The sequence below is a fragment of the Peromyscus eremicus genome, chromosome 6, assembly GCF_949786415.1.
Source record: "Peromyscus eremicus chromosome 6, PerEre_H2_v1, whole genome shotgun sequence".
Taxonomy (NCBI): Eukaryota; Metazoa; Chordata; class Mammalia; order Rodentia; family Cricetidae; genus Peromyscus; species Peromyscus eremicus.
In genome coordinates, this window is record NC_081421.1 from 59,701,114 (window position 1) to 59,708,989 (window position 7,876).

Below are 7,876 nucleotides of genomic sequence, written 5' to 3' on the forward strand. Positions count from 1 at the left end.
CACAGTCTCTGAAATTTCTGCTCAGCTCCCGATCAGAAGAAAGACCATTTGTCTGATTTGTCTCTGAGAATGAAAGGGACCAAAAGTCAGTTCCTTTTAGTGAAAACTCTCTTTAATATTTTAGTTGCTAATGTAAAGCTAAATTCTAAATTAAGAACATTCTCACAAGAAAGGTTAGGAAGTTATTCACACCAATCCATTAGTGAGTCTGTTTTTGATTGGACTTTTAAATAACTTCTGATAATTAGAGCATCTTGGCTTTTGGATTTCAAATAAGATGAAAGAATTCATTTTCTTTTTGATTTAGAATTATCCCAGTCCAAAATTCTCCCAATGAGGCAAATACTTTTGGGAGTTCCTTAATTCTACCAAGAAAAAGACATGCTGACCATTATACTCCCATTGCCAATTTTTAAATGATCAAAGTGGTAAAGTTTATTTGTGATTAGGTCAAAGGTCAACAAGGTTTTTCTATAAAGAGCCACATAGAAATGTTCAAAAGAGATCTGCCATGCTCTCTCAACACTACCACGGTTAAAGCTAGAAATGGAGCCAGGGTGTGGTTCAGCAGCAGAGGGCATGTCTAGCAGATGCCAGGCCCAGGGAGGCTTCCTCATCTCTCAAGAAAAAGGAGAGGTGCAGGGGGGAAGAACAAGAAAGGAAGAAAGACAGAGACAGGAGAGGAAGAAGGAAGGAAGGAATGGAAGGAGGGAGGGAGGGAAAGAGGAAGAGAGGGAACAAGTGACTGACGACAAAAAGACAATTTATGTAACATAAAATACTATTCTTTTGTTTTTAAATCAGTATATGTATATAAGCATATAGATAATTACACATTCATAAGCTATATCAAAATAAGCGGCAGGCCACATTTCAACAGTGGCCATAGGTTGCTGACTCTACTTCAGGTAAGTTAAAGATGGGTTTCAATCCAAATGCCTTCAGTTCAATCCATTCACTCATCAAAAAGAAGAACATGACACCCTGGAGGCTGAGGAGATAGGATCCAAAGTTCAAGGCTAGCCTGTTCTACATAGTGAGTTTGAGGACAGCAGAAGCTACACAGCATGACCATGCTCAGAAAACAGAACACCACCAACAAAAATAATAATAACAACAACAACAACAACATAATAATAATAATAATAATAATAATAATAATAATAATAATAAAAGACAAAGAGAAGAGGGGAAGGGACGAGAGGAGAAGGGGAAGATAAGGCTGTGTGTGTTCTGAGGCTGAATGCTGCCAGGATACATGTGTGCAGCGGGCCCTTGTTTGTAGATAAAAAAGAAAGATCTTCTCTGTGCAAAGGTTTCATGAGGGATATATCAGACACAGAGAGGAACTGAGAGACAAAGGACAAGAGTGGACAAGTGTCCTCATTTTTACTATGTGTCATTTTGTACCTTTTGACTTTAACATCACTTAAATTGATCTATTTTTTTAAGCAATTAACTTCAAATTTTTTAATCCTAAAAGGAATGACTAGAAGAAGCTAAAGCCAGAACTTAGTCTCCTCTACATAAAAAACAAACAAACAAACAAAACACCAGACACTTCAGGGCTTTCAAGTAGCTCAATGGGCTAGCTTGAGATCCGCATGCATGAGGCCCAGCGTTTGATCCCTAGTATCACAAAATAAATAAATAAATAAATAAATAAATAAATAAATAAATAAATAAATAAATAAGAAAGGGGGGGGGCTGCATTGCCAGATCTGGATATGTCCCATAAGACAGCCTCTAGCTGATGAAAGAAGTTAGTACTAAAATCACAGTGATAGCCTGGATGAGAAAGAAAAATGTGGCCATAAACATGGACAACACATAGCATTTGTAAGACAAGAAATCTTAAATGCCCAAGACATTGTTCATTCAGATGAGTATCTTAAATCTACTCATGACCTAAAGAGTTTTAGGAAGGAAAAACTAGCATATAGATTTCAAGAAACCCCAGATCAGTGGGCAGGGTACTGTTCCAGGCAGATGAGGAATCAGGGTCATTCCAATCAAGAACAGAAATGAGGGTCTTGCCTGTGCATCCATTTCTCTTTCCACCCTGCTCTTTGCAGGACTGCGGAGCCTCCCAGGTAGTCTCCAGACTCTACATACCCCAACTCCACTCCATGCAAAATCAACCTCTCAGCCACCTCATGACTACAAAATTTGGGGCAGAGCATTCTGGATTCTCAAAGCCCAAGAGTCTAGATCTTGGTCTAGAAGCAGAGACATTGGGCTCCAGTTGGGCAGTTTCCTAAACAAGAAGATCCTGTGGATAGTAGCGCTGTCTACTCTAAAGGGAGAATGGAAATGAAAGAGACCCAAAAGACTATGCTATATGTGCAGTATAGCTATGCTTTCCCCAAAAAAATTAATTAATTAAACCTGCAAATGACAGAAGGAAAGAAGGGCTAGTCAGCTTTACGTTGCTGTAACAATGTAACAATGAAAATGAAAGAAGAACACTTATTTTGGCTCAAGTGTCAGAGATTCAGCCTGTGGTCACCTGTCTCCATTGCTTTGAGCCTGTAGCTGTGCTGTAGAAGACATGCCATCACCTCATGGCTGCCAAGAAAGAAAGAAGAGGGCTGAAGTCCCAGTATCTCCTTCAAGACACACCTCCCATTGACTTGACTTTCTCCCCTTAGGCTCCACCTCCTAAAAGTTACATTGCTGTGGGATGTTCTGTATGGCAAATGTGTTGCTGATTAGTCAATAAATAAAACACTGATTGGCCATTGGCTAGGCAGGAAGTGTAGGCGGGACAAGGAGGAGAATAAAGCTGGGAAGTGGAAGGCTGAGTCAGAGAGACACTGCCAGCCGCCACGATGACAAACAGCATGTGAAGATGCCAGTAAGCCACGAGCCATGTGGCAAGGTATAGATGAATGGAAATGGATTAATTTAAGCTGTAAGAAAAGTTAGCAAGAAGCCTGCCACGGCCATACAGTTTGTAACCAATATAAGTCTCTGTTTACTTGGTCAGGTCTGAGTGGCTGTGGGACTGGTGGGTGAGAGAGATTTGTCCTGACTGTGGGCCAGGCAGGAAAACTTTAGCTACATTACATGACTTGCCAATACCCCCACCCTGGGGACCAAATCTTAGCACATGCATCTTTGGGCGACATTTAAGATACAAATAATGGCAGAGGAGAAGGAAGGATATGTCTCTAACCTTTCTAACAAAATCTTCTGATAACAGAAAGGGTGGCAGAGGCACTCACGGGTGCTTGAGGATGGGTACAAAGATAAAAATATCTTTCAAACTTGTACTGTCTTAAAACCTCATATGATCTCTACCTGTGCCGTTCACTATTTTATCTTAAGACATTTGTAATTAGCTTATCATTTATAATCATGAAGGTGTTTTGTTTTGTTTTTAACCAAAAAACTTGCATTAAAAGCGATGATCCAGGAAGATACATTGTTGACTCTTTGACATCAGGGGCAGAGAGGACCCTCCTGACTGCTCAGTTTAAAGTCACAATGTGACAAGCCCTGTGTCATAAAGAGGAATACAACAGACCTCCATGCTGTCACCATTTCCAGGGTCAGTCTCATCTGATCACATGGGACCCGAGGATACTGAGACAAGGGCTGTTCGTTGTTTGATGGAGCGGGGCAGGGGGGATTAGCTTGAGTCTGCAGAAATTTTGTCTGTGACTATTGTTTTGAACCTTGGACAACAAAATGAGACAATGTGTTTGGGTGTGACTAGAAGAGTCCTGGCCCTCAGTGAATGGAAAGAACCCTGCTTTGAACTTGAAGCCTGCATGAAGATCTTTAACAATGAGTGTTTCTAGTAGTTTAGAACAGGGTTGACCAACTATTGTTCAAGAGTTGAATCTAAGCAAAGCCCAGGTTGAGATGGAAGCAGAGGGTGGAGGGGAGGGAATGGGAGGGAGGAAGGGAAGGGAAGGGAGGGGGAGCAGAAGGGAAAGAGGAGCAAAGGGTGGAAGGCGACCAGCCACACAAGGGCACAAGAAGCCTGGAACGCTGAGTATTCGATCCGTTACAAAGTTTGTCAATGCCTCATTTTATAACAGCCATGAGAGTGATATTGTAGAAGTTCAGGTCCTGGAGAAAATCAGGTAACACACTGAGGAAGTGTTATCCATCTTCACAATAATGCTGCATAACAAACCATTCCAATTTTCTGTCTTTAAATAACACCACCATATTTTCCACATCTGTGGGTGAGCGAGGCTCAGCTGGAGTGGAAACACCAATCTTGACTGATTGCTTGTTCTCTGTGGGCTGATGATAGAGTCAGTTAAGACAGGCTGAGCTATCCTGGGGAAGACTGCTCTACACCGCAGGTCTTGGGTCTCATTTTTTACCGATTGGTACCTTCCTTGGGTCTGTGGGCTAGCCAAGACACGCTCTTCTCTTGACAGCAACTGAGGCCAACAGAGTGGAAACGTGTAACAGCCTTTAGAAGGAGACTCGGAACTCACTCCCTGCCACTGTCCTGAATGCCACTGATGGAAGCAAGTCAGATGGCACAGCCCAAAGTGAAGCATATCCAAAGGAGGAAGGTAGTGCTTCCTGGTCATTCAACAATCACGTGACACAGGGAGGGTAGAGAATCAGGCTCAATAACGCAAACTGAAACAGATTCAATTCTCCCTCAGCACCCACAGGTGCAGTCGATCAAGGAGCTGGGGATTTCTCAGCAGAGAAGACTGACTCTAGCCCTGCCATGGAGCTCAGGTCTAACAGGATGTGGAAGAAAGTTAATATTCAGCATGACCCCCTCCTGCCCATTTTGCTTTGCTTCACTGGGGGATGGGTGGCTAGCGCATTGGTTCCTGGAAGATGAGCCCATCAGCCATGACCAGCTTTATACCCCTATATGCAGAACTGAGCCCTGGGTAAGGCACGTGCCCAATAGCAGATGAGTGGGTGAGTGCGCGAGGCATTTCTGTCTCTCCTTTCTGGGAATCACTGGATCTCTGTCATTTCATCTACAGATGGGAAGGAGTGAAGTGACAGAAATTCAGATCTCCCAATTACCAGATGATGCAAAGCCGGGGTGCAGAGCAAATGACGAGTGACAGTGAAACTGGGCTTCTGGAAATACAAATCACTGGGGCGAGAGTCCACAGATGGCACATGCCTCTGAGGGCAGAAAAGTGGGTCATGCACCCAAATCTCCACGCAGCCCGAAAGATGTGGGGGAGCAGAGCCCCTGCAGCAGGTTAGGTGGGGAAGGACTCCAGATGGATTGGTAGATACTCCCACACTGTCAGGGTAGTACCCAGATGCCAGGACAGCAAACCAAACTCAAGAGGGAATGCCATGCACCATGAAAGCCTGACCTTCACCTCCCTGGCTAGAACAAAGGTAGTACTGCACAGCAGAGGATTTGGTGGTGCTGGTCATCAGGGAACACAGTCCCATTGCCACTCTGGTACCTCAAAGCTGGGGTCCAGGTCCACCATGCTGGGTTCTACTGAGTGGCAACAACTGCTCTGCTCAGTTACAGCTGTTCATTCCAGCCCCAGCTCTGCTTCCCTATCTCAGTTTCTTCATCTGTGAAATGGGTGTTAAATTTCTATACGAGGCTAGGTGAGATGGCTCTGCAGGTAAAGGCAGTTGCCACCACGCCTGACAACCTGAGTTTGCTTCCTGGGACCCACATGGTGGAAGGAGTACAGCTTGCTACAAGCTGTCCCGTTGGGCTCCACGTGCACCAGCAACCTCACGCTTTCACCTCTCTCTCTCTCTCTCTCTCTCTCTCTCTCTCTCTCTCTCTCTCTCTCTCTCTCACACACACACACACACACACACACACACACACACAGACAATAAATAAATAACTACAATAAAAATTTAAAGCTATCAGACCCACTAAATTCACAGAATTTTGTGTGAGAATTGAAAAAAAAATTGATAAGTGTAAAAGATAAATGAGAAACCGGCCACTCTTATCCAAACGAAGGCCAGCTCAGGGAAGATGTGCAAGAGTTGGTCTTGAGCAAGCCAGTGATGCTCCGAGCTTGGGGAAGAGATGGAAAACATTAGGGTAAAGAAGTATTTAGGACCATGAAAGAGATTGTTTCCAAAGTTAAAAGTGTTATAGGTGGACAGTAGAATCCAGAAGGAGTTCGAGGTTCTGCCGTCCCAGAAGAAGGAATTTGACCAGGACCGTGTGGCCAGTGGTAGAAACAGGCAGTGCTTCTCAGCAAGGTACTGGAGATCTGGGAAAGGTTAGGTGCCCCATGGCGCCCCCACTAAGCAGATAGGGACATGCACACAGCAAGCACTTTTTCTGCGCTTGCTCTATTACACATCCGCCTTACTGGGGAGACGTTTGCAGTCTTTGGCTCACTGCCTTCTTTCGTCTTACCGTCTCCATCTTCCCCACTCTTCTGCCACAAATGGAAGCGAGCCTTCCTGCTAGGAGAAATAACTGTGAGAATGCTTTTCGAAAGCATGAGGGATGAAAGTTTCCGAGGCCCGAGTCCTCTCAGGAGGGTAATAAATATGGGAAATAAGTTACCCTTGAAGGTAATTGAAACAGAGCGTGAATGAATTCAAAACACAGCTCTGTCCCTTTTAGATGAAACAAATAGAAATACTAAAGGGGAGGAGGGGGCGACCCAAGACCAAGACCAGTGCTTAAAAGACAAGTGTGTTCGTTTTCTCAGAGGCCTGTGACTGAGGACACAGGGAGACAGGCTACCCCAATCCCTTCAGCGGCGGCACAGATGCCAGCCTGAGAGGGCACAGCTTCCCTACGATCAAGCTGCGGCCCTTCCAGAGCCATCATCTGTCACTACTTCTATTTCCGGCCTACTTCTCCCTCTCTCTGACCCGTGAGACACTGAGAGGAGAAGGGATGGGGTGTCACAACGGTGCAGAAATGGCGCTCAACATCCACTGGGCTCAGGGCAACAACAACACAAGTTATGTAATCCACGAAAGCATTGAATGGGGTAATAAAACTGGATAAATCATTCCTCTTTATAGAGCAAATTCTCCCCCAACTGCTACTCGGCTTGTAACGTATGAAGAGCTGGGCTCTTCACTTGGGCACACCTGCCCAGTCCCCAGGAAGGTCCTAGACACCTTTGAGAAGTATGCAAACACTAGCAGTATTTATACATCTGGGTAATACATCAAATGTCAGGAGGTGTCTCCAGGCATGAGTTACAAGGCCTCTAAAAGCAATGAGTCTTTTATGGGGTTGTAGATAATGGTGATTTTCTGTAAATCCTGCCAGAGTCACACAATAGGCCAAGAGCAATTAACATTAATTAAATGATCCCCATAAAGAGGTTGCTTTGCTGACACATTGATAACCTCTAAATGCTCTTAGCCTGTTCACATTCTTAAAGGTGTCTCTACAGCTACACCAGGGATTCCATTCAGGCTTCTACTGCCCCAGATGGTTGTCCCCCCCACCCCCCACCCCCGCCCCACTCACACACATGCAAAACACCATTCAGCTCCAAGACAGTCTTGTGGACATCTACTCTGTATCCTGAGATATGTGCCGAAGAACCTGGAGCTGATGTTAAAATAAGATTCTGACTCATCAAGGGTCCTGAGAGGCTGAATTTCCCACAAGTTCCTTGGCTGGAGATACTAGCCTGCTCTACGCAGCCAAACACTGTGAGAAACAATTCTGCACAAAAGCTCTGCAGACAGCCCCTGCTAGATGTCTAGAGAGCGGCCCAGAACATCTGGGCCATTCCAATCCTTTCTACCACACTTGCTTTCCTTTTCCTTTTTACACTCACTTATTTATTGGTGAGCAGGGGTGTCGGGGGCACACATCCGCCACAGTACATACTTGGGGATCATAGGACAAATTTGGGGAACTGGTTCCTTCCTTCCACCGCGTGGGTTCCAGGGATCGAACTCA

The 7,876-nt window shown here is 44.9% G+C and overlaps 1 long non-coding RNA gene across 1 annotated transcript; it reads left to right on the forward strand.

The window, feature by feature from the left end:
* The first annotated feature begins 6,307 nt into the window (after nucleotides 1-6,307).
* LOC131912480 (uncharacterized) lies at nucleotides 6,308-6,966 on the forward strand. Its single transcript, XR_009379644.1, has 2 exons — nucleotides 6,308-6,516; nucleotides 6,657-6,966. It is a non-coding gene; the product is annotated as an uncharacterized LOC131912480 (long non-coding RNA).
* Nucleotides 6,967-7,876: the final 910 nt, after the last annotated feature.